We start from the raw sequence: 25,304 nt of genomic DNA, 5'->3' as shown, positions 1-25,304 counted from the left end.
ATGAATGAAATACAAAAAAAAATAATTTCAAAATGAGCTACATTAAAGATAAGAGCATTAGTTAAGTAGTTAAAAACAGTCAAACTCTTTTTAAAGAACAGCTACTTTAAAGGCAATTGAATTAAATAAGCAGTAAGGGAAAGCAAAGAGCTGGTCAAACTTTGACCACACTAATGGCCAGTGTATTAGATAAGTAGTGAAAAAACTCAAAAACTTACAGCACCTGGTATTCCTAGGCAGTCTCCCATCCAAGTACTAACTAGGCCCAACTCTGCTTAGCTTCTGAGATCAGACGAGATCAGGCGTGAACAAGGTGGTACGGCCGTAAGCTAAAGCTGCTGCAAAAGCCCCTATTTTAAGGTGAGGCACACTAAGTGCCATTATACTAGATAAGTAATGAATGAAATACAAAAAAAAAAATACTTCAAAAGGATCTACATTAAAGAAAAGAGCATTAGTTAAGTAGTTAAAAACAGTCAAACTCGGTTTAAAGAACAGCTACTTTAAAGGCAATTGAATTAAATAAGCAGTAAGGGAAAGCAAAGAGCTGGTCAAACTTTGACCACACTAAGGGCGAGTGTATTAGATAAGTAGTGAAAAAACTCAAAAACTTACAGCACCTGGTATTCCTAGGCAGTCTCCCATCCAAGTACTAACTAGGCCCAACTCTGCTTAGCTTCTGAGATCAGACGAGATCAGGCGTGAACAGGGTGGTATGGCCGTAAGAAGCTAAAGCTGCTGCAAAAAGCCCCTATTTTAAGGTGAGGCACACTAAGTGCCATTATACTAGATAAGTAATGAATGAAATACAAAAAAAAAAAAATACTTCAAAATGAGCTACATTAAAGATAAGAGCATTAGTTAAGTAGTTAAAAACAGTCAAACTCTGTTTAAAGAACAGCTACTTTAAAGGCAATTGAATTAAATAAGCAGTAAGGGAAAGCAAAGAGCTGGTGAAACTTTGACCACACTAAGGGCCAGTGTATTAGATAAGTAGTGAAAAACTCAAAACTTACAGCACCTGGTATTCCTAAGAAGTCTCCCATCCAAGTACTAACTAGGCCCAACTCTGCTTAGCTTCTGAGACCAGACGAGATCAGGCGTGAACAGGGTGGTATGGCCGTGAAGCGAAAGCTGCTGCAAAAGCCCCTATTTTAAGGTGAGGCACACTAAGTGCCATTATACTAGATAAGTAATGAATGAAATACAAAAAAAAAAATACTTCAAAAGGAGCTACATTAAAGATAAGAGCATTAGTTAAGTAGTTAAAAACAGTCAAACTCTGTTTAAAGAACAGCTACTTTAAAGGCAATTGAATTAAATAAGCAGTAAGGGAAAGCAAAGAGCTGGTCAAACTTTGACCACACTAAGGGCCAGTGTATTAGATAAGTAGTGAAAAACTCAAAAACTTACAGCACCTGGTATTCCTAGGCAGTCTCCCATCCAAGTACTAACTAGGCCCAACTCTGCTTAGCTTCTGAGACCAGACGAGATCAGGCGTGAACAGGGTGGTATGGCCGTAAGCTTAAAGCTGCTGCAAAAGCCCCTATTTTAAGGTGAGGCACACTAAGTGCCATTATACTAGATAAGTAATGAATGAAATACAAAAAAAAATACTTCAAAATGAGCTACATTAAAGATAAGAGCATTAGTTAAGTAGTTAAAAACAGTCAAACTCTGTTTAAAGAACAGCTACTTTAAAGGCAATTGAATTAAATAAGCAGTAAGGGAAAGCAAAGAGCTGGTCAAACTTTGACCACACTAAGGGCCAGTGTATTAGATAAGTAGTGAAAAACTCAAAAACTTACAGCACCTGGTATTCCTAGGCAGTCTCCCATCCAAGTACTAACTAGGCCCAACTCTGCTTAGCTTCTGAGATCAAACGAGATCAGGCGTGAACAGGGTGGTATGGCCAGAAGCTAAAGCTGCTGCAAAAAGCCCCCTATTTTAAGGTGAGACACACTAAGTGCCATTATACTAGATAAGTAATGAATGAAATACAAAAAAATACTTCAAAATGAGCTACATTAAAGATAAGAGCATTAGTTAAGTAGTTAAAAACAGTCAAACTCTGTTTAAAGAACAGCTACTTTAAAGGCAATTGAATTAAATAAGCAGTAAGGGAAAGCAAAGAGCTGGTCAAACTTTGACCACACTAAGGGCCAGTGTATTAGATAAGTAGTGAAAAACTCAAAAACTTACAGCACCTGGTATTCCTAGGCAGTCTCCCATCCAAGTACTAACTAGGCCCAACTCTGCTTAGCTTCTGAGATCAGACGAGATCAGGCGTGAACAAGGTGTGGTACGGCCGAGTTTTTAAAGCTGCAGCAAAAAGCCCCTATTTTAAGGTGAGGCACACTAAGTGCCATAATACTAGATAAGTAATGAATGAAATACAAAAAAAAAAATACTTCACAAGGAGCTACATTAAAGATAAGAGCATTAGTTAAGTAGTTAAAAACAGTCAAACTCTGTTTAAAGAACAGCTACTTTAAAGGCAATTGAATTAAATAAGCAGTAAGGGAAAGCAAAGAGCTGGTCAAACTTTGACCACACTAAGGGCCAGTGTATTAGATAAGTAGTGAAAAAACTCAAAAACTTACAGCACCTGGTATTCCTAGGCAGTCTCCCATCCAAGTACTAACTAGGCCCAACTCTGCTTAGCTTCTGAGATCAGACAAGATCAGGCGTGAACAGGGTGGTATGGCCATAAGCGAAAGCTGCTGCAAAAGCCCCTATTTTAAGGTGAGGCACACTAAGTGCCATTATACTAGATAAGTAATGAATGAAATAAAAAAAAAAATACTTCAAAATGAGCTACATTAAAGATAAGAGCATTAGTTAAGTAGTTAAAAACAGTCAAACTCTGTTTAAAGAACAGCTACTTTAAAGGCAATTGAATTAAATAAGCAGTAAGGGAAAGCAAAGAGCTGGTCAAACTTTGACCACACTAAGGGCCAGTGTATTAGATAAGTAGTGAAAAACTCAAAACTTACAGCACCTGGTATTCCTAGGCAGTCTCCCATCCAAGTACTAACTAGGCCCAACTCTGCTTAGCTTCTGAGATCAGACGAGATCAGGCGTGAACAGGGTGGTATGGCCATAAGTGAAAGCTGCTGCAAAAGCCCCTATTTTAAGGTGAGGCACACTAAGTGCCATTATACTAGATAAGTAATGAATGAAATACAAAAAAAAAAAAATACTTCAAAAGGAGCTACATTAAAGATAAGAGCATTAGTTAAGTAGTTAAAAACAGTCAAACTCTGTTTAAAGAACAGCTACTTTAAAGGCAATTGAATTAAATAAGCAGTAAGGGAAAGCAAAGACCTGGTCAAACTTTGACCACACTAAGGGCCAGTGTATTAGATAAGTAGTGAAAAAACTCAAAACTTACAGCACCTGGTATTCCTAGGCAGTCTCCCATCCAAGTACTAACTAGGCCTAACTCTGCTTAGCTTCTGAGATCAGACGAGATCAGGCGTGAACAGGGTGGTATGGCCGTAAGCGAAAGCTGCTGCAAAAAGCCCCTTATTTTAAGGTGAGGCACACTAAGTGCCATTATACTAGATAAGTAATGAATGAAATACAAAAAAAAAAAAAAATACTTCAAAATGAGCTACATTAAAGATAAGAGCATTAGTTAAGTAGTTAAAAACAGTCAAACTCTGTTTAAAGAACAGCTACTTTAAAGGCAATTGAATTAAATAAGCAGTAAGGGAAAGCAAAGAGCTGGTCAAACTTTGACCACACTAAGGGCCAGTGTATTAGATAAGTAGTGAAAAACTCAAAAACTTACAGCACCTGGTATTCCTAGGCAGTCTCCCATCCAAGTACTAACTAGGCCCAACTCTGCTTAGCTTCTGAGATCAGACGAGATCAGGCGTGAACAGGGTGGTATGGCCAGAAGCGAAAGCTGCTGCAAAAGCCCCTATTTTAAGGTGAGGCACACTAAGTGCCATTATACTAGATAAGTAATGAATGAAATACAAAAAAAAAAAAATACTTCAAAATGAGCTACATTAAAGATAAGAGCATTAGTTAAGTAGTTAAAAACAGTCAAACTCTGTTTAAAGAACAGCTACTTTAAAGGCAATTGAATTAAATAAGCAGTAAGGGAAAGCAAAGAGCTGGTCAAACTTTGACCACACTAAGGGCCAGTGTATTAGATAAGTAGTGAAAAAACTCAAAAACTTACAGCACCTGGTATTCCTAGGCAGTCTCCCATCCAAGTACAAACTAGGCCCAACTCTGCTTAGCTTCTGAGATCAGACGAGATCAGGCGTGAACAGGGTGGTATGGCCGTGTAAGCGAAAGCTGCTGCAAAAAGCCCCTATTTTAAGGTGAGGCACACTAAGTGCCATTATACTAGATAAGTAATGAATGAAACACAAAAAAATACTTCAAAATGAGCTACATTAAAGATAAGAGCATTAGTTAAGTAGTTAAAAACAGTCAAACTCTGTTTAAAGAACAGCTACTTTGAAGGCAATTGAATTAAATAAGCAGTAAGGGAAAGCAAAGAGCTGGTCAAACTTTGACCACACTAAGGGCCAGTGTATTAGATAAGTAGTGAAAAACTCAAAAACTTACAGCACCTGGTATTCCTAGGCAGTCTCCCATCCAAGTACTAACTAGGCCCAACTCTGCTTAGCTTCTGAGATCAGACGAGATCAGGCGTGAACAGGGTGGTATGGCCGTAAGCGAAAGCTGCTGCAAAAAGCCCCCTATTTTAAGGTGAGGCACACTAAGTGCCATTATACTAGATAAGTAATGAATGAAATACAAAAAAAAAAAAATACTTCAAAATGAGCTACATTAAAGATAAGAGCATTAGTTAAGTAGTTAAAAACAGTCAAACTCTGTTTAAAGAACAGCTACTTTAAAGGCAATTGAATTAAATAAGCAGTAAGGGAAAGCAAAGAGCTGGTCAAACTTTGACCACACTAAGGGCCAGTGTATTAGATAAGTAGTGAAAAAACTCAAAAACTTACAGCACCTGATACTCCTAGGCAGTCTCCCATCCAAGTACTAACTAGGCCCAACTCTGCTTAGCTCCTGAGATCAGACGAGATCAGGCGTGAACAGGGTGGTATGGCCGTAAGCGAAAGCTGCTGCAAAAAGCCCCCTATTTTAAGGTGAGGCACACTAAGTGCCATTATACTAGATAAGTAATGAATGAAATACAAAAAAAAAAATACTTCAAAATGAGCTACATTAAAGATAAGAGCATTAGTTAAGTAGTTAAAAACAGTCAAACTCTGTTTAAAGAACAGCTACTTTAAAGGCAATTGAATTAAATAAGCAGTAAGGGAAAGCAAAGAGCTGGTCAAACTTTGACCACACTAAGGGCCAGTGTATTAGATAAGCAGTGAAAAAACTCAAAATCTTACAGCACCTGGTATTCCTAGGCAGTCTCCCATCCAAGTACTAACTAGGCCCAACTCTGCTTAGCTTCTGAGATCAGATGAGATCAGGCGTGAACAGGGTGGTATGGCCGTAAGCGAAAGCTACTGCAAAAAGCCCCCTATTTTAAGGTGAGGCACACTAAGTGCCAATATACTAGATAAGTAATGAATGAAATACAAAAAAATACTTCAAAATGAGCTACATTAAAGATAAGAGCATTAGTTAAGTAGTTAAAAACAGTCAAACTCTGTTTAAAGAACAGCTACTTTAAAGGCAATTGAATTAAATAAGCAGTAAGGGAAAGCAAAGAGCTGGTCAAACTTTGACCACACTAAGGGCCAGTGTATTAGATAAGTAGTGAAAAACTCAAAAACTTACAGCACCTGGTATTCCTAGGCAGTCTCCCATCCAAGTACTAACTAGGCCCAACTCTGCTTAGCTTCTGAGATCAGACGAGATCAGGCGTGAACAGGGTGGTATGGCCGTAAGCGAAAGCTACTGCAAAAAGCCCCCTATTTTAAGGTGAGGCACACTAAGTGCCAATATACTAGATAAGTAATGAATGAAATACAAAAAAAATACTTCAAAATGAGCTACATTAAAGATAAGAGCATTAGTTAAGTAGTTAAAAACAGTCAAACTCTGTTTAAAGAACAGCTACTTTAAAGGCAATTGAATTAAATAAGCAGTAAGGGAAAGCAAAGAGCTGGTCAAACTTTGACCACACTAAGGGCCAGTGTATTAGATAAGTAGTGAAAAAACTTACAGCACCTGGTATTCCTAGGCAGTCTCCCATCCAAGTACTAACTAGGCCCAACTCTGCTTAGCTTCTGAGATCAGACATGAACAGGGTGGTATGGCCGTAAGCAAAATCTGCTGCAAAAAGCCCCCTATTTTAAGGTGAGGCACACTAAGTGCCATTATACTAAAGTAATGAATGAAATACAAAAAAAAAAAAAAATACTTCAAAATGAGCTACATTAAAGATAAGAGCATTAGTTAAGTAGTTAAAAACAGTCAAACTCTGTTTAAAGAACAGCTACTTTAAAGGCAATTTAATTAAATAAGCAGTAAGGAAAGCAAAGAGCTGGTCAAACTTTGACCACACTAAGGGCCAGTGTATTAGATAAGTAGTGAAAAAACTCAAAAACTTACAGCACCTGGTACTCCTAGGCAGTCTCCCATCCAAGTACTAACTAGGCCCAACTCTGCTTAGCTCCTGAGATCAGACGAGATCAGGCGTGAACAGGGTGGTATGGCCGTAAGCGAAAGCTGCTGCAAAAAGCCCCCTATTTTAAGGTGAGGCACACTAAGTGCCATTATACTAGATAAGTAATGAATGAAATACAAAAAAAAATACTTCAAAATGAGCTACATTAAAGAAAAGAGCATTAGTTAAGTAGTTAAAAACAGTCAAACTCTGTTTAAAGAACAGCTACTTTAAAGGCAATTGAATTAAATAAGCAGTAAGAAAGCAAAAAGAGCTGGTCAAACTTTGACCACACTAAGGGCCAGTGTATTAGATAAGTAGTGAAAAACTCAAAACTTACAGCACCTGGTATTCCTAGGCAGTCTCCCATCCAAGTACTAACTAGGCCCAACTCTGCTTAGCTTCTGAGATCAGGCGTGAACAGGGTGGTATGGCCATAAGCGAAAGCTGCTGCAAAAAGCCCCCTATTTTAAGGTGAGGCACACTAAGTGCCATTATACTAGATAAGTAATGAATGAAATACAAAAAAAAAATACTTCAAAATGAGCTACATTAAAGATAAGAGCATTAGTTAAGTAGTTAAAAACAGTCAAACTCTGTTTAAAGAACAGCTACTTTAAAGGCCATTGAATTAAATAAGCAGTAAGGGAAACCAAAGAGCTGGTCAAACTTTGACCACACTAAGGGCCAGTGTATTAGATAAGTAGTGAAAAACTCAAAACTTTCAGCACCTGGTATTCCTAGGCAGTCTCCCATCGAAGTACTAACTAGGCCCAACTTTGCTTAGCTTCTGAGATCAGACGAGATCAGGCGTGAACAGGTGGTATGGCCGTGGCGATAGCTGCTGCAAAAAGCCCCTATTTTAAGGTGAGGCACACTAAGTGCCATTATACTAGATAAGTAATGAATGAAATACAACAAAAAATACTTCAAAATGAGCTACATTAAAGATAAGAGCATTAGTTAAGTAGTTAAAAACAGTCAAACTCTGTTTAAAGAACAGCTACTTTAAAGGCAATTGAATTAAATAAGCAGTAAGGGAAAGCAAAGAGCTGGTCAAACTTTGACCACACTAAGGGCCAGTGTATTAGATAAGTAGTGAAAAAACTCAAAAACTTACAGCACTTGGTATTCCTAGGCAGTCTCCCATCCAAGTACTAACTAGGCCCAACTCTGCTTAGCTTCTGAGATCAGACGAGATCAGGCGTGAATTTTTTTTTTATTATTTTTTTACACAAAGTACAAACGATAAACTACAATAAACCACCTGAAGGGGGAAACCCTTTTACATGGGGGCAGTACACCTTTGTAAAATTAAACATAAAATTAACATACATAGGTTCCAACATCCGGCTCTTTTAAAACATATATAAAATCAACCGTCGTCATCAGGCATCTTCCAGTCAAATTCTTCAAAGATCTTATATACATCATAAGTAAAAATGTGATAAAAGTCATTGAGTTTTCCCAAGTTCTTGTAGTAACATTACAAATATTTCAGATAGTTTTCAGCTTTTTTCTTCATTATTCTTTCAATATCCAAGACAGATTTCTCTCTTTTTGCCACCACCCTTCTCTCCCATATTGCTCCTTTCATTAGCATAACAAGAAGATTAATGATTTTGCTATTTTTCCACTCCTTATATTCACCCAACATTACAATTTTATTCCATTCTGATTCGTCTTCATAGTGCTCTCTTTTCAAAAATTCAAACAGTCTTTTGCATTTAGTTTTTAAAATGTCCAGTTCTTTGCAATATAAAAACAGGTGCAGGAAGCCTTCATCCTCTTTGTTGCACACCTTACAGATGGAGCTCTGCTCCATTCCAATCTTGTGTAAAATCACGTCTGTAAAAATAGCTTTGTGTCTGATAAAAAATTCCAGGTTTCCCAGTTTCGTTTCAACTATCCTTCCTTTTATGTTACTCCATATGTTTTCTTCTTTCAAGTCTTTATATTTCTGCTTCCAATAGTCATTTGCTTTATGTTTCTTAAAAATCGTATCTCTAAAAACACCATAAAACATTTTGACAGTACATTCCTTGAAAATATGTAGTTTCTCTCTAAAAATAGCGTTCACATCTTTCTCCGGTTCACCTGGCTCCATATTTTCAATTTTTTCAATCCAGTCTTTTGGTATTGCATTTTTAATCATGCAGTACTTATTTATGATTTCTTGTTTCGTATAGTCCTCCTTAGCTTCTTCCATAGTGTCAAAAACATATTGAACTGGTAAAAATCCTCTTTGAACTCATACAGAACATCTCTTACTCTCGCCTTATCCCCACATCCCACCATTTCTTAAAAACAACTCTTTTCCTTGATTCACAATATTCTTGTTTAAAAACAATGGTTGATTTAAAATGTCCTCTCGTCCCTTCGGGATGTAATGCACATGCTTTAAAAACTCTCCCCAGGCACTCAACTGTTCCTTGTAAAAATCTGGCAAATCTTTCCACATCCAGTTTTTTGTTCTCATCCATAAAATATTCTCCCCCATATTGACATTCCCACATTTGTAAAAATACAACATAGTTTTTTTCCAAACAGTTTCAATTCTTGCATCCAGATATTTCTTCACCAGTTTAACTCTCAAACATTTCTTCCTTTGTGCAACATCAATAAGACCCAAGCCGCCTTTCTCAACAGCCCCTACAAGGGTGTCATACGCAATCCTCGGTGGCTTTCCCTCCCATAAATACTCAGTAAAACATTTTTTCAATCTTTTTTCAACCCACAGAGGCATACTTGTAACATATAAAAAATAACAAATCTTTGAAGTCATTAAAACATTCAAAATTAAGACCTTTCCTTTCAAGCACAGATTTCTTGTTTTCCACCAGTTCATCCTTCTTTCAATATCTCCTAAAATTCCTTCCCACATGATCTCGTTTGTTTTCTTGTCATCCTCTCCCATGCTAACTCCTAAAATCTTCATTTCTTAACTTCTTTAAAGTTAAAAGTGTCTGTTAAGGCTGGGGCTCCGCCAAATCTCATGTACATTGTTTTATCCTCATTTATTTTCCCCCCGGATTTATTGCAGAATTCCTGAACTACGTCCATAGCCACCTTAACACTATGTACGTCTCTTACTATTAACGTTGTGTCATCTGCGTATTGGAAAATCCTATTCTCTGATCTACCTCCTTCAATATCGATTCCTCTCACATTCTTCTCTCCTCTTACTGCTAAGCCCAGAGGCTCTGCCACCAAGGAATATAAAAGCGCTGAAAGGGGACATCCCTGCCTTACAGATCTTGTGAGCTTAAAACATTTAGTTAAAAAACCATTGCATTTAATCCTCGTCACCACTCCTTTGTATAAAATCTTAATCCATCTGATAAAATTTTCCCCGAAGCCAAAACTCTTTAAAATCCCAAATAAAAACTGATGCTCCACTCGGTCGAAGGCTTTTTCAAAATCAAGACTTACAATGTAACCTTCCAGATTTTTGTCCTTTATATAACTTATTGTGTCCCTAATACTAATTGTAGTATCTGATATATCTCTGCCTTTCACTCCATATGCTTGATTTGTCTTGATAATTTTTGGCATCACCTCCTTTAGTCTATTAGCTAAAACCTTAGATAAAATTTTTAAGTCAGTGTTCAACATCGTCAAAGGTCTGTAATTTTTCAATTCTTTTTTATCTCCTTTCTTCTTATAAATAATTTTCATTAAACCCATACTCATTCTTAAATTCATGTGTCCCTTATTAAAAATGTCATCATACACTTTCTTTAAAATGCCAATTAAAATACCCTTGAAAACAATATAAAATTCATTGCCTAGACCATCAATTCCTGGACTTTTATTCCTGTTCAATTCGTTTATGGCTCTTTCTATTTCTCCTTCATTTATTTCCATATCGCAAGCTTCTTTGTCTTCCTTTTCAACTTTTGTTTCAATTATGTTGAACAATTCTTCACATTCATCTTGCACCCCTTCAGTTGTAAAAAGTTTCTCATAATACATTTTTATCTCTTCTAGTATTTCTTTGTTATCCTTTATTTCTTCTCCATTCTCATTTTTAATAGCTGTTATCATTTCAGCTTTCCCCTTCCTCTTTTCTAGATTAAAGAAAAATTTTGTACATTTCTCTCCTTCCACTATATATCTAGCTTTACTTCTTAAACGTGCACCTTCATATTTTTCTTCTTCTAAAACTTTAAGTTTATCTTCCAGATCTTTTATTTTTGACACATTCTTCTCATTATTCTGATTAAGCTCCTTTCTAAGTTCTCTCTTGTTTTTATTTCTGTGTACCTTTTACACCTCTCCACCGATCTACAAAACTGTATAGTATGTCTTTTAATTAGAAACTTAACGTTTTCCCACCATATCCTTTTATCTTCCACATACATTTCATTCTGTTTTTCTTTTTCTATTAATTCTTTTATGTCTTGGACATAGCTGTCTCTTTTTAAAATCTCAGCATTTAAAACCCAAACACCTGGCCCCCTTTTAATCGTGCTCCAGTCCACTTTCATAAATAGTGGTTTATGGTCACTTAAACTTGTTTCCTCATATCTCATATCTTCAATAAAACCCTCTACATTTCTTGAACACAAAATAAAATCAATTCTCGTTTGGCACATAAAATTCCCTACCATTTGCCTTCTAGAATATTGTCTTCTTTTCCCATTTTCTCTCTCCACACATCTACCATATTATTGTTTCTCATCAACAAATTCAATTCCTTCCTTCCTGTATCGGTTTAAAAACCATTCCGTCAGCCATATCTAACTTGCTTAAAACAGTATTAAAATCCCCAATACAATAGCATACTTATATTTCATTAAAAATATCCTTAGATCCTTAAAAATCCCTCTTTTCCTTTCTCTTCAACAGGCGCATCGACATTTACCACAGTTACTTTGTTGTCATCATGTTCCATTTCTATTGCCAAACATTTCCCTACATCATCTTTGTAAACAACTTTGTAAACCACATTCATGTTTCTTCTTATTAAAAAGCCACCCCTCTGCCATATCTTTTATCCTCAGTGCTGCATAATATATCACCATCCCATCTTTTGCTTATTTCACATTTGTGCTTTTCTCTCCAGTTTGTTTCTTGCAATACTATTACATCTACATTTTTAAACATCTCTTTCACCTTTTCAAACTTGTTAAAATCTAAGAGCCCTCTGGCATTAAATGTAGCCAGACTTAAAACCATAAAAAATGAATACATAAAAACGTTAATAAAACCAATGTCTTTAGCTTGTGTCATCCAAACCCTTTAACAGTTCAAATCGATTCTTTAAAAAGTCTTTGTTAGCATTTCTTTTCTTTACCCCATCTAAACTGGGTTTTACCTTGATTTGACGTTTTCTTATGCTTATTTTTGATGTTCCTACTGCCATTTCTTCTGTGTCATCTTTAACATCCTCATCTGCATCCGAAATATCCTCAAAGTCCCTAGTAATGTCGATCGGTTCCTTCTGTCTGTTTCGCTTGTGCATGCTGGTCTTTTTGTTCCTCCGTGATTTTACATCGTCTGTCTTGTGATTGTCTGTCCTCCTCATTCTTCTCTGTCTCATCAATAATGTTTTGAACTTCAGTCTTCTCCATTTGTTTCAAACGTTCATTGTCCATATGTTCTCCAACCCCCTGGCCCTCAATAATGTCTTTGCCCGCCGCTTGATTTTCTCTTTCCTGTGGTAAGCCTTCTTCTTGTTCGACTACGCTGTCCCGCTCATGCACCTGCCCACTCACATGAGTCTCTTCATCCTCATACCAACAATCACACTTATTTAAAACCTTTTTACAATCCGGGCACTTAACCGCATTGCAATCCCTGGCAAAATGTCCTCTCTCCTCACACTTAAAGCACTTAAAATCTGGGCAGTCTTTCAAGACGTGCTCAGGGCTCATGCACAGCCGACAGGTTTTAACCTGATGGCTGTGCATCACCTAAAATACTGAAGCCCTTCAGCTGTTTCCAGCCTTGTGCTGTACGGGAGAGACACTACTTCCCTTGGGAAGCGACATTTTACAAATCGTGTGCCATCTTCAACAGTTGTGCCCGGATAAACCCGTCTCTTGATGTCCGAAATAGGGGTAACTCCCCACCCTTGCAGTTTATCTAAAAATATCTGATCGTCAATGTAAGCGGGCATGTGCATGAATGAGACAACGTAGTCTCTGTTTAGCAACCTCTTTACTTCGCACAGTGTCTCTTTTATCATTAAACCTTCAACCAACAGTTCAACATCGTCGATATTCTCTAATGTCACTTCGTATTCCTTATTTTGTTTAGGTCTTACCGCCAAGACATTTCCTTTGCCGACCTTTTCCGTTACAGCTTTTATGATGTCCCCGCCCTCGCATTCACATTACAGATGTCCACCGTCACAGTTGCTTCTTTCAGGTAATCCTTCTTTGAGTTGTTTCTCTTTTGTTCCTTATCTTTTGCATTCCCATCTCGTCGTTTATTTCCAGTTCCGTGTTCATTAACCAATTCTGTTTCTCCAGCCAAGTCCAAGTTCATAGCCATCTGTCCGTCCGCCATAGATGAAAAAAAATAAATAAATAAAAAATAAATAAATAAATAAATAAAAAAAATAAATAAATAAATAACTGAATAAAACCACCTTCCAGACAGCACTAGGCTGCTGTTAGGTGGTTTAAACACTCACAAAAACACAAAAAAACTAAATTAAAGTCCGAAAAAGTTCACAAACAAACACTAATAATAAACACAAAATGGAGGAGAGCCTTCCTCTCCCAACTACTGCCAAGTCACTTCCTGTGTGCTCTCTAGCGCCAACAGGGTGGTATGGCCGTAGTAAGCGTAAAGCTGCTGCAAAAAGCCCCTATTTTAAGGTGAGGCACACTAAGTGCCATTATACTAGATAAGTAATGAATGAAATACAAAAAAAAATACTTCAAAATGAGCTACATTAAAGATAAGAGCATTAGTTAAGTAGTTAAAAACAGTCAAACTCTGTTTAAAGAACAGCTACTTTAAAGGCTATTGAATTAAATAAGCAGTAAGGGAAAGCAAAGAGCTGGTCAAACTTTGACCACACTAAGGGCCAGTGTATTAGATAAGTAGTGAAAAAACTCAAAAACTTACAGCACCTGGTATTCCTAGGCAGTCTCCCATCCAAGTACTAACTAGGCCCAACTCTGCTTAGCTTCTGAGATCAGACGAGATCAGACGTGAATTTTTTTTTTTTTTTTTTTTTTTTTTATTATTTTTTACACAAACGATACAAACTACAATAAACCACCTGAAGGGGGAAACCCTTTTACATGGGGGGAGTACACCTTTGTAAAATTAAACATAAAATTAACATACATAGGTTCCGACATCCGACTCTTTTAAAACATACATAAAATCAACTGTCGTCATCAGGCATCTTCCAGTCAAATTCTTCAAAGATCTTATATACATCATAAGTAAAAATGTGATAAAAGTAATTGAGTTTTCCCAAGTTCTTGTAGTAACAATACAAATATTTCAGATAGTTTTCAGCTTTTTCTTCAATATTCTTTCAATATCCAAGACAGATTTCTCTCTTTTGCCACCACCTTTCTCTCTCCCATATTGCTCCTTTCATTAGCATGACAAGAAGATTAATGATTTTGCTATTTTTACACTCCTTATATTCACCCAACATTACAATTTTATTCCATTCTGATTCGTCTTCATAGTGCTCTCCTTTCAAAAGTTCAAACAGTCTTTTGCATTTAGTTTTTAAAATGTCCAGTTCTTTTGCAATATAAAAACAGGTGCAGGAAGCCTTCATCCTCTTTGTTGCACACCTTACAGATGGAGCTCTGCTCCATTCCAATCTTAATGTAAAATCACGTCTGTAAAAATAGCTTTGTGTCTGATTAAAAATTCCAGGTTTCCCAGTTTCGTTTCAACTATCCTTCCTTTTATGTTACTCCATATGTTTTCTTCTTTCAAATCTTTATATTTCTGCTTCCAATAGTCATTTGCTTTAGGTTTCTTAAAAATCGTATCTCTAAAAACACCATAAAACATTTTGACAGTACATTCCTTGAAAATATGTAGTTTCTCTCTAAAAATAGCGTTCACATCTTTCTCCGGTTCACCTGGCTCCATATTTTCAATTTTTTCAACCCAGTCTTTTGGTATTGCGTTTTTAATCATGCAGTACTTATTTATGATTTCTTGTTTGGTATAGTCCTCCTTAGCTTCTTCCATAGTGTCAAAAACATATTGAACTGGTAAAAATCCCTCTTTGAACTCATACAGAACATCTCTTACTCTCGCTATCCCCACATCCCACCATTTCTTAAAAAACAACTCTTTTCCTTGATTCACAATATTCTTGTTTAAAAACAATGGTTGATTTAAAATGTCCTCTCGTCCCTTCGGGATGTAATGCACATGCTTTAAAAACTCTCCCCAGGCACTCAACTGTTCCTTGTAAAAATCTGGCAAATCTTTCCACATCCAGTTTTTCGTTCTCATCCATAAAATATTCTCCCCCATATTGACATTGCCACATTTGTTTAAAAAAATACAACATAGTTTTTTCCAAACAGTTTCAATTCTTGCATCCAGATATTTCTTCACCAGTTTAACTCTCAAACATTTCTTCCTTTGTGCAACATCAATAAGACCCAAGCCGCCTTTCTCAACAGCCCCTACAAGGGTGTCATACGCAATCCTCGGTGGCTTTCCCTCCCATAAATACTCAGTAAAACATTTTTTCAATCTTTTTTCAACCCACAGAGGCATACTTGTAACATATAAAAAATAACAAATCTTTGAAGTCATTAAAACATTCAAAATTAAGACCTTTCCTTTCAAGCACAGATTTCTTGTTTTCCACCAGTTCATCCTTCTTTCAATATCTCCTAAAATTCCTTCCCACATGATCTCATTTGTTTTCTTGTCATCCTCTCCCATGCTAACTCCTAAAATCTTCATTTCCTTAACTTCTTTAAAGTTAAAAGTGTCTGTTAAGGCTGGGGCTCCGCCAAATCTCATGTACATTGTTTTATCCTCATTTATTTTCCTCCCGGATTTATTACAGAATTCCTGAACTACGTCCATAGCCACCTTAACACTATGTACGTCTCTTACTATTAACGTTGTGTCATCTGCGTATTGGAAAATCCTATTCTCTGATCTACCTCCTTCAATATCGATTCCTCTCACATTCTTCTCTCCTCTTACTGCTAAGCCCAGAGGCTCTGCCACCAAGGAATATAAAAGCGCTGAAAGGGGACATCCCTGCCTTACAGATCTTGTGAGCTTAAAACATTTAGTTAAAAAACCATTGCATTTAATCCTCGTCACCACTCCTTTGTATAAAATCTTAATCCATCTGATAAAATTTTCCCCGAAGCCAAAACTCTTTAAAATCCCAAATAAAAACTGATGCTCCACTCGGTCGAAGGCTTTTTCGAAATCAAGACTTACAATGTAACCTTCCAGATTTTTGTCCTTTATATAACTTATTGTGTCCCTAATACTAATTGTAGTATCTGATATATCTCTGCCTTTCACTCCATATGCTTGATTTGTCTTGATAATTTTTGGCATCACCTCCTTTAGTCTATTAGCTAAAACCTTAGATAAAATTTTTAAGTCAGTGTTCAACATTGTCAAAGGTCTGTAATTTTTCAATTCTTTTTTATCTCCTTTCTTCTTATAAATAATTTTCATTAAACCCATACTCATTCTTAAATTCATGTGTCCCTTATTAAAAATGTCATCATACACTTCCTTTAAAATGCCAATTAAAATACCCTTGAAAACAATATAAAATTCATTGCCTAGACCATCAATTCCTGGACTTTTATTCCTGTTCAATTCGTTAATGGCTCTTTCTATTTCTCCTTCATTTATTTCCATATCATAAGCTTCTTTGTCTTCTTTTTCAACTTTTGTTTCAATTATGTTGAACAATTCTTCACATTCATCTTGCACCCCTTCAGTTGTAAAAAGTTTCTCATAATACATTTTTATCTCTTCTAGTATTTCTTTGTTATCCTTTATTTCTTCTCCATACTCATTTTTAATAGCTGTTATCATTTCAGCTTTCCCCTTCCTCTTTTCTAGATTAAAGAAAAATTTTGTACATTTCTCTCCTTCCACTATATATCTAGCTTTACTTCTTAAACGTGCACCTTCATATTTTTCTTCTTCTAAAACTTTAAGTTTATCTTCCAGATCTTTTATTTTTGACACATTCTTCTCATTATTCTGATTAAGCTCCCTTTCTAAGTTCTCTCTTGTTTTTATTTCTGTGTACCTTTTACATCTCTCCACCGATCTACAAAACTGTATAGTATGTCTTTTAATTAGAAACTTAACGTTTTCCCACCATATCCTTTTATCTTCCACATACATTTCATTCTGTTTTTTTTTTTCTATCAATTCTTTTATGTCTTGGACATAGCTGTCTCTTTTAAAACCTCAGCATTTAAAACCCAAACACCTGGCCCCCTTTTAATCGTGCTCCAGTCCACTTTCATAAATAGTGGCTTATGGTCACTTAAACTTGTTTCCTCATATCTCATATCTTCAATAAAACCCTCTACATTTCTTGAACACAAAATAAAATCAATTCTCGTTTGGCACATAAAATTCCCTACCATTTGCCTTCTAGAATATTGTCTTCTTTTCCCATTTCTCTCTCGCCACACATCTACCATATTATTGTTTTTCATCAACAAATTCAATTCCTTCCTTCCTGTATCGGTTTTAAAAACCATTCCGTCAGCCATATCTAACTTGCTTAAAACAGTATTAAAATCCCCAATACAATAGCATACTTATATTTCATTAAAAATATCCTTAGATCCTTAAAAAAATCCCTCTTTTCCTTCTCTTCAACAGGCGCATGGACATTTACCACAATTACTTTGTTGTCATCATGTTCCATTTCTATTGCCAAACATTTCCCTACATCATCTTTGTAAACAACTTTGTAAACCACATTCGTGTTTCTTCTTATTAAAAAGGCCACCCCTCTGCCATATCTTTTATCCTCATTGCTGCATAATATATCACCATCCCATCTTTTGCTTATTTCACATTTGTGCTTTTCTCTCCAGTTTGTTTCTTGCAATACTATTACATCTACATTTTTAAACATCTCTTTCACCTTTTCAAACTTGTTAAAATCTAAGAGCCCTCTGGCATTAAATGTAGCCAGACTTAAAACCATAAAAAATGAATAAATAAAAACGTTCATAAAACCAATGTCTTTAGCTTGTGTCATCCAAACCCTTTAACAGTTCAAATCGATTCTTTAAAAAGTCTTTGTTAGCATTTCTTTTCTTTATCCCATCTAAACTGGGTTTTACCTTGATTTGACGTTTTCTTATGCTTATTTTTGATGTTCCTACTGCCATTTCTTCTGTGTCGTCTTTAACATCCTCATCTGCATCCGAAATATCCTCAAAGTCCCTAGTAATGTCGATCGGTGCCAAAATTCCTTCTGTCTGTTTCGCTTGTGCATGCTGGTCTTTTGTTCCTCCATGATTTTACATCGTCTGTCTTGTGATTGTCTGTCCTCCTCATTCTTCTCTGTCTCATCAATAATGTTTTGAACTTCAGTCTTCTCCATTTGTTTCAAACGTTCATTGTCCATATGTTCTCCAACCCCCTGGCCCTCAATAATGTCTTTGCCCGCCGCTTGATTTTCTCTTTGCTGTGGTAAGCCTTCTTCTTGTTCGACCACGCTGTCCCGCTCATGCACCTGCCCACTCACATGAGTCTCTTCATCCACATACCAACAATCACACTTATTTAAAACCTTTTTACAATCCGGCACTTAACCGCATTGCAATCCCTGGCAAAATGTCCTCTCTCCTCACACTTAAAGCACTTAAAATCTGGGCAGTCTTTCAAGGCGTGCTCAGGGGCTCATGCACAGCCGACAGGTTTTAACCTGATGGCTGTGCATCACCCTAAAATACTGAAGCCCTTCAGCTGTTTCCAGCCTTGTGCTGTGCTGCACGGAGACACTACTTCCCTTGGGAAGCGACATTTTACAAATCGTGTGCCATCTTCAACAGTTGTGCCCGGATAAACACGTCTCTTGATGTCCGAAATAGGGGTAACTCCCCACCCTTGCAGTTTATCTAAAAATATCTGATCGTCAATGTAAGCGGGCATGTGCATGAATGAGACAACGTAGTCTCTGTTTTGCAACCTCTTTACTTCGCACAGTGTCTCTTTTATCATTAAACCTTCAACCAACAGTTCAACATCGTCGATATTCTCTAATGTCACTTCGTATTCCTTATTTTGTTTAGGTCTTACCGCCAAGACATTTCCTTTGCCGACCTTTTCCGTTACAGCTTTTATGATGTCCTCAGCCCTCGCATTCACATTACAGATGTCCACCGTCACAGTTGCTTCTTTCAGGTAATCCTTCTTTGACTTGTTTCTCTTTTGTTCCTTATCTTTTGCATTCCCATCTCGTCGTTTATTTCCAGTTCCGTGTTCATTAACCAATTCTGTTTCTCCAGCCAAGTCCAAGTTCATAGCCATCTGTCCGTCCGCCATAGATGAAAGAAAAAAAAAAAAAAAAAAAAAAACTGAATAAAACCACCTTCCAGACAGCACTAGGCTGCTGTTAGGTGGTTTAAACACTCACAAAAACACACAAAAACTAAATTAAAGTCCGAAAAAGTTCACAAAATAAACACTAATAATAAACACAAAATGGAGGAGAGCCTTCCTCTCCCAACTACTGCCAAGTCACTTTCTGTGTGCTCTCTAGCGCCAACAGGGTGGTATGGCCGTAAGCAAAAGCTGCTGCAAAAGCCCCTATTTTAAGGTGAGGCACACTAAGTGCCATTATACTAGATAAGTAATGAATGAAATACAAAAAAAAATACTTCAAAATGAGCTACATTAAAGATAAGAGCATTAGTTAAGTAGTTAAAAACAGTCAAACTCTGTTTAAAGAACAGCTACTTTAAAGGCAATTGAATTAAATAAGCAGTAAGGAAAGCAAAGAGCTGGTCAAACTTTGACCACACTAAGGGCCAGTGTATTAGATAAGTAGTGAAAAACTCAAAAATTTACAGCACCTGGTATTCCTAGGCAGTCTCCCATCCAAGTACTAACTAGGCCCAACTCTGCTTAGCTTCTGAGATCAGACGAGATCAGGCGTGAACAGGGTGGTATGGCCGCAAGCGTAAAGCTGCTGCAAAAAGCCCCTATTTTAAGGTGAGGCACACTAAGTGCCATTATACTAGATAAGTAATGAATGAAATACAAAAAAAAATACTTCAAAATGAGCTACATTAAAGATAAGAGCATTAGTTAAGTAGTTAAAAACAGTCAAACTCTGTTTAAAGAACAGCTACTTTAAAGGCAATTGAATTAAAGCAAAAGCAGTAAGGGAAAGCAAAGAGCTGGTCAAACTTTGGCCACACTAAGTACTAACTAGGCCCAACCAATGTATTAGATAAGTAGTGTAAAAAACTCAAAACCTACAGCACCTGGTATTCCTAAGCAGTCTCCCATCCAAGTACTAACTAGGCCCAACTCTGCTTCAGCTTCTGAGATCAGACAAGATCAGGCGTGAACAAAGTGGTATGGCGTGAACAAAGTGGTATGGCGTAAGCGAAAGCTGCTGCAAAATCCCCTATTTTAAGGTGAGGCACACTAAGTGCCATTATACTAGATAAATAATGAATGAAATACAAAAAAAAATACTTCAAAATGAGCTATATTAAAGATAAGAGCATTAGTTAAGTAGTTAAAAACAGTCAAACTCTGTTTAAAGAAAAGCTACTTTAAAGGCAATTGAATTAAATAAGCAGTAAGGAAAGCAAAGAGCTGGTCAAACTTTGACCACACTAAGGGCCAGTGTATTAGATAAGTAGTGAAAAAACTCAAAAACCTACAGCACCTGGTATTCCTAAGCAGTCTCCCATCCAAGTACTAACTAGGCCCAACTCTGCTTAGCTTCTGAGATCAGACGAGATCAGGCGTGAATTTTTTTTTTTTTTTATTTTGTTTTATTTGAACAGTCATATTTTAACAGTCATTCAATAACATTTCCAATCCAGAGTCCATTAAAATCTTGCAAACTTCCTTGGTAAAAACATTATAAAACAGACCAATTTTCTCTTCTTGTTTAAAATAATAAAACAAGCATTGAACATACTTTTCAAATTTCCTTTTAAACACATTCCACACATCCAATAAAATATTTTCTTTTTTTGCCACTATCCTTCTTTCCCATACTGCACTCTTAATCAGCATCACAATTAAATTGATAAGTTTTTGTTTTACATTGCTTATCCAAACCCAACATCACCACCTTATTCCATTCAAAACTTTCATTATCATCTTCCCTTCTCAAACTTAAAATCAAACTTTTGCATTTACCATTAAAATCCTCCAGTTCGTTACAATATAAAAACAGGTGTAAAAATCCTTCATCATTATCATTACAAACTTTACAAGTAGCGCTTCGTTCCATTCCAATTTTGTTTAAAATGACATCTGTAAAAATCACTTTGTGTCTAATAAAATATTCAGAGTTTTCCAATTTCGTTTGTACAAATTTTCCATTTAGGTTCCCCCATATACTGTCTTCTTTTAAATCGTTAAATTTCTGTAGCCAATATGCATTCACAGCAGGCTTCTTAAAAACAGCATTTCTAAAAACAGAGTAAAACCTTTTCACCGTACATTCATTAAAAACATGCAGTTTTTCCCCCGTCCTCACATACAAGTCTTTTTCTTGCTTGTCTTCTTCCATATTTTCAATTCTCTTTATACACTCTTGCGGTATTGCATTCTTAATCACGTCATATTTGTTTATTATCTCTCGTGTGCTATAATCCTCCTTTGCCTCCTCCATCACATCCACAATGTATCGCACTGGTAAAAACCCTTCTTTAAATTCATATAAAACATCTCTGACTTTTGTGATCCCCACATCCCACCATTTCTTAAAAAATACCTCCTTCCCTTGATTTAAAATACAGTTGTTTAAGAATAAAGGCTGATTTAAAATGTTCTCTCGACCTTGTGGCTTAAAATGCACATTATTTAAAAATTTGCTCCACGCCCCCAGTAGTTCTTTATAAAAATCTGGCAGCATATCCGTCATCCATTTTTTTGTCACCCCATTGTTCTCTTCCATGCCGCTTTGTTATCTTCGTCCATGTACTTTTGAATCATTTTTACCCTCAGACTGTTCTTTCTTTGTTCCACATCCATTAACCCCAATCCTCCCTTCCCCACCTCTCCAATTAAAGTGTTATGTGCTATTCTTGGCGGCTTTCCTTCCCATAAAAAATCTAAAAAACATTTGTTCAGCCTTTTTTCTACCCACAACGGCATAGATGCCACATATAAAATATGCCATAACTTAGAAACCATTAAAACATTCAAAATTAAAACCTTTCCTTTCAAAGTTAATGACATTAATTTCCAAAAGATCAACCTTCTCTCAATCCCTCCTAAAATTTCTTGCCACATTGTTCCTTCCGCTTTCTTTTCATCCCTCCCCATTATAATACCTAAAATCTTTATTTCATTAGTTTCCCTAAAAGTAAAGTGCCCGGTTAAAACCTCCGTCCCCCAAATCTCATGTACACGTTTTATCCTCATTAACTTTAGCCCCGATACCCTGCAAAATTTTTGTACTACTTTCATTGATTCCCTTACACTGGCCAGATCTTTTAACATTAGCGTTGTATCATCAGCATACTGAAATATATTATTCTCCTCCTTCTATACCTATCCCTTTTATTTGTCCCTCCTTCTTTATCGCTAATCCCAGTGGTTCTGCGACTAAAGCATATAAAAGTGCCGACAACGGGCAACCCTGCCTAATTGATCTAGTTAAATTAAAACAGTCTGTTAAAAACCCATTGCATTTTACTCTCGTTACAGCACCTTTATATATAAAATTTTAATCCATTTAATAAAATTCCTCCCAAAACCAAAAAACGCTTTAAAACCCCAAATAAAAATCATGCTCTACCCTGTCAAAAGCCTTCTCAAAGTCCAAACTGATTATAAAACCATCTTTCCTCTTTTCGGTTATATACCTTATTGTGTCTTTTATGCTCATTGTTGTATCCATAATGTCCCTTCCTTTAATGCTGTACGCTTGGTTTGTTTTGATTATACTGAGGCATCACTTCTTTTAATCTGTTAGCTAAAACTTTGGATAAAATCTTCAGATCGGTGTTAAGCATTGTTATAGGCCTATAATTTTTTAACTCCACTTTGTCTCCTTTCCTTTTATATATCAGCTTCATTAATCCCATTCCCATCCTTTGGTTCATCTCATCTTTCCTAAAAATCTCATCAAATACTTCTTTTAAAATACCGGTTAAAAAATCTTTAAAAACAATGTAAAACTCACTCCCCAACCCATCTATGCCTGGACTTTTCCTTTTGTTTAAGTCACTTATTGCTCTTTTTATTTCTTCTTCTTTTACTTCATCATCACACTCTTTTTTATCAATTTCTCCTACTCTTGATTTTATTTGCATTAGTAGTTCCTCTTTTTCTCCTTCTTTTATCCCCTCCGTACAGAACAAGTTTTCATAGTATGATTGTATTTCTTTCAAGATTTCTCCATTTTCTTCTACTATCCTCCCATTTTTGCCCCTTATTTCTTTAATCATTTCTGCTTTTCCTCTTCTTTTCTCCAGATCAAAGAAAAACTTTGTGCACTTCTCCCCCTCCACTGTATATTTTGCTTTACTTCTTAATCTTGCACCTTCATATTTCTTCTCTTCCATTTCCTTCAGTCTACCCTCAATTTCTTTTATTTTCTGAATGCTTTTTTCTGCCTAACCCAGTTCCTCATTTAATTTCACTCTTAGCTCTCTTTCCTTGTTTTTCTTACATTTTTGAACTAATTTGCAATATCTTATTGTAATTTTTTTTACCAGATATTTCACATTCTCCCACCACATTCGCTTATCCTCATTATACATTTCATTTCCTTTTTCCTTTTCAATGATCTCCTTTATACTGAAAACATAATCTTCATTCTTTAAAATCTCTGTATTTAAAATCCATACTCCTGGCCCTCTTTGCACTTTACTCCAGTCCACTCTAAAATATAAAAACTTGTGATCGCTAAAGCTTGTCTCTTCATACATAATCTTTTCTATAAAATTCTCCATATTTCTCGTACATAAAATAAAATCAATTCTTGTTGCACACACAAACTGCCCCACTATTTGCCTCCTAGAAAATTCTTTTTTCTTTTCATTTCTTTCTCTCCACACATCGATCATATTATTCTCTTCCATTAATGCTTTTAATTCTTTTCTCCCCGTGTCAGTTTTAAACACCATTCCTTCTGCCATGTCTTGTTTGCTAAAAACTGTGTTAAAATCCCCCATCATTATTATTTCCTTATATTTCTTTACAATATTTCTTAAAACATTAAAAAAACTTTCTTTTCTTTCTCTTCTGTTGGCGCGTGTATATTCACTAAAATCAGTTCCCGTCCCTCATAATCCACTTCCACAACCATACATTTCCCATTTTATCTTTATACACTACTTTGCTTTGCGTTAAAAACCCCTTTTCCCATTAAAATGCCACTCCTCTCCCAGGCCTTCCATCCCCATTATTATACAAAATATCCCCTACCCACATCTTTTTATAGTCCATCATCACACTATCTTTCCAGTTTGTTTCCTGCAGAGCAATAACATCTTCTCCTTTACATTTTTCTTTCACTCTTTCAAATTTTCCCATGTCCATCAGTCCCCTTGCATTAAAAGCAACACATCTTAAAACCATGAAAAGAAGGAAAAATAAGTACATAAAAAACATTACTCTCCATCTTCTCCCTCCAGCTCTCTTAACACTTCATAACAGTTAAAACTTTTACTTTGTCCCGTATCATTATTTTTTCCTTGCATTTCCAACATTTGGTTTTACCTTTAGTGCTCTCCTTCTTATTTGTCCTTTCCCCCTCTGTCTTTTTCTATGTTGTCCTTCCTTGCTTCTTCTTCAGTGTCCGTTTCTTTGTTTTGATCTTTCATTTCTTGTTCATCTTTCTCCACGTTATCCGAAATCTTTTAAAACTGTCCGATATTTCCATTTCTGTCCCTTGAGTGTCCTGTTCTCGTGTCGGTTCCTTCTTCTTTTCATTCTCTTTTATTCCTTCTCTTTCCTCTCTGTTGCCCATTCCTCCGTCTGTTTCTTTTTGGTTGTAGTCCTTGTTGCTCTTGTCCTTTATCAAATTCTCCTTCCGCGTCCCTGTTTCCTTCATGCACCTGTCTGTCCACCCGATGTTCCATACCTCCTTCCTCTCCCTCTATCCCACACTCGCAATTATTTAAAATTTGTTGACACTCTGGGCACTTTACTGCATTGCACTCTCTTGCAAAATGTCCCCTTTCTTTACATTTGTAGCAGGTGAAATCAGGGCATTCTTTTAGCAGATGTTCAGGGCTCATGCACAGCCTACAAGTCTTCACCTGATGGCTGTGCATCACCCGAAAGTACTGCGGCCCTTCTGCTGTTTCAAGCTTGGTGCTGTAGGCAACGATGCCACCTCCTTGGGGAACCTTACTTTTAGGAACCTTGTTCCATCTTCGACGTCAGTGCCCAGGTAGCATCTTCTTTTAATTTTTGAGATGGGATTAACTCCCCATGACTCCAATTTTCCCATAATTTCCTTATCATCAAGGTAGACAGGCAGGTGCATGAAGGAAACAACATAATCTCTATTTTGCAG

The 25,304-nt window shown here is 36.4% G+C and overlaps 5 non-coding genes and 15 pseudogenes across 5 annotated transcripts; all 20 read right to left on the bottom strand.

The window, feature by feature from the left end:
* Nucleotides 1-211: 211 nt before the first annotated feature.
* LOC122337641 lies at nt 212-330 on the bottom strand (annotated as a pseudogene).
* Nucleotides 331-608: 278 nt separating this feature from the next.
* LOC122337749 lies at nt 609-727 on the bottom strand. The gene has a single exon (XR_006249568.1). It is a non-coding gene; the product is annotated as a 5S ribosomal RNA (ribosomal RNA).
* Nucleotides 728-1,009: 282 nt separating this feature from the next.
* On the bottom strand, nt 1,010-1,128 carry LOC122337682 (annotated as a pseudogene).
* Nucleotides 1,129-1,406: 278 nt separating this feature from the next.
* On the bottom strand, nt 1,407-1,525 carry LOC122337776 (annotated as a pseudogene).
* Nucleotides 1,526-1,801: 276 nt separating this feature from the next.
* Nucleotides 1,802-1,920, bottom strand: LOC122337667 (annotated as a pseudogene).
* Nucleotides 1,921-2,195: 275 nt separating this feature from the next.
* LOC122337753 lies at nt 2,196-2,314 on the bottom strand (annotated as a pseudogene).
* Nucleotides 2,315-2,596: 282 nt separating this feature from the next.
* Nucleotides 2,597-2,715, bottom strand: LOC122337653 (annotated as a pseudogene).
* A 274-nt stretch (nt 2,716-2,989) lies between these two features.
* On the bottom strand, nt 2,990-3,108 carry LOC122337773. The gene has a single exon (XR_006249580.1). It is a non-coding gene; the product is annotated as a 5S ribosomal RNA (ribosomal RNA).
* Nucleotides 3,109-3,387: 279 nt separating this feature from the next.
* LOC122337802 lies at nt 3,388-3,506 on the bottom strand (annotated as a pseudogene).
* Nucleotides 3,507-3,789: 283 nt separating this feature from the next.
* LOC122337660 lies at nt 3,790-3,908 on the bottom strand (annotated as a pseudogene).
* A 280-nt stretch (nt 3,909-4,188) lies between these two features.
* LOC122337690 lies at nt 4,189-4,307 on the bottom strand (annotated as a pseudogene).
* Nucleotides 4,308-4,583: 276 nt separating this feature from the next.
* LOC122337668 lies at nt 4,584-4,702 on the bottom strand. Its single transcript, XR_006249561.1, has one exon. It is a non-coding gene; the product is annotated as a 5S ribosomal RNA (ribosomal RNA).
* Nucleotides 4,703-4,984: 282 nt separating this feature from the next.
* Nucleotides 4,985-5,103, bottom strand: LOC122337658 (annotated as a pseudogene).
* A 280-nt stretch (nt 5,104-5,383) lies between these two features.
* LOC122337714 lies at nt 5,384-5,502 on the bottom strand. The gene has a single exon (XR_006249565.1). It is a non-coding gene; the product is annotated as a 5S ribosomal RNA (ribosomal RNA).
* Nucleotides 5,503-5,777: 275 nt separating this feature from the next.
* Nucleotides 5,778-5,896, bottom strand: LOC122337656. Its single transcript, XR_006249560.1, has one exon. It is a non-coding gene; the product is annotated as a 5S ribosomal RNA (ribosomal RNA).
* A 269-nt stretch (nt 5,897-6,165) lies between these two features.
* On the bottom strand, nt 6,166-6,274 carry LOC122337751 (annotated as a pseudogene).
* Nucleotides 6,275-6,554: 280 nt separating this feature from the next.
* On the bottom strand, nt 6,555-6,673 carry LOC122337799 (annotated as a pseudogene).
* A 276-nt stretch (nt 6,674-6,949) lies between these two features.
* Nucleotides 6,950-7,058, bottom strand: LOC122337724 (annotated as a pseudogene).
* Nucleotides 7,059-7,335: 277 nt separating this feature from the next.
* Nucleotides 7,336-7,448, bottom strand: LOC122337761 (annotated as a pseudogene).
* Nucleotides 7,449-19,644: 12,196 nt separating this feature from the next.
* LOC122337646 lies at nt 19,645-19,763 on the bottom strand (annotated as a pseudogene).
* Between the last annotated feature and the right edge of the window lie 5,541 nt (nt 19,764-25,304).

This window comes from Puntigrus tetrazona, unplaced genomic scaffold, assembly GCF_018831695.1.
Source record: "Puntigrus tetrazona isolate hp1 unplaced genomic scaffold, ASM1883169v1 S000000975, whole genome shotgun sequence".
In the NCBI taxonomy this organism is placed as follows: Eukaryota; Metazoa; Chordata; class Actinopteri; order Cypriniformes; family Cyprinidae; genus Puntigrus; species Puntigrus tetrazona.
This window is presented reverse-complemented; position numbering and strand designations above follow the sequence as displayed.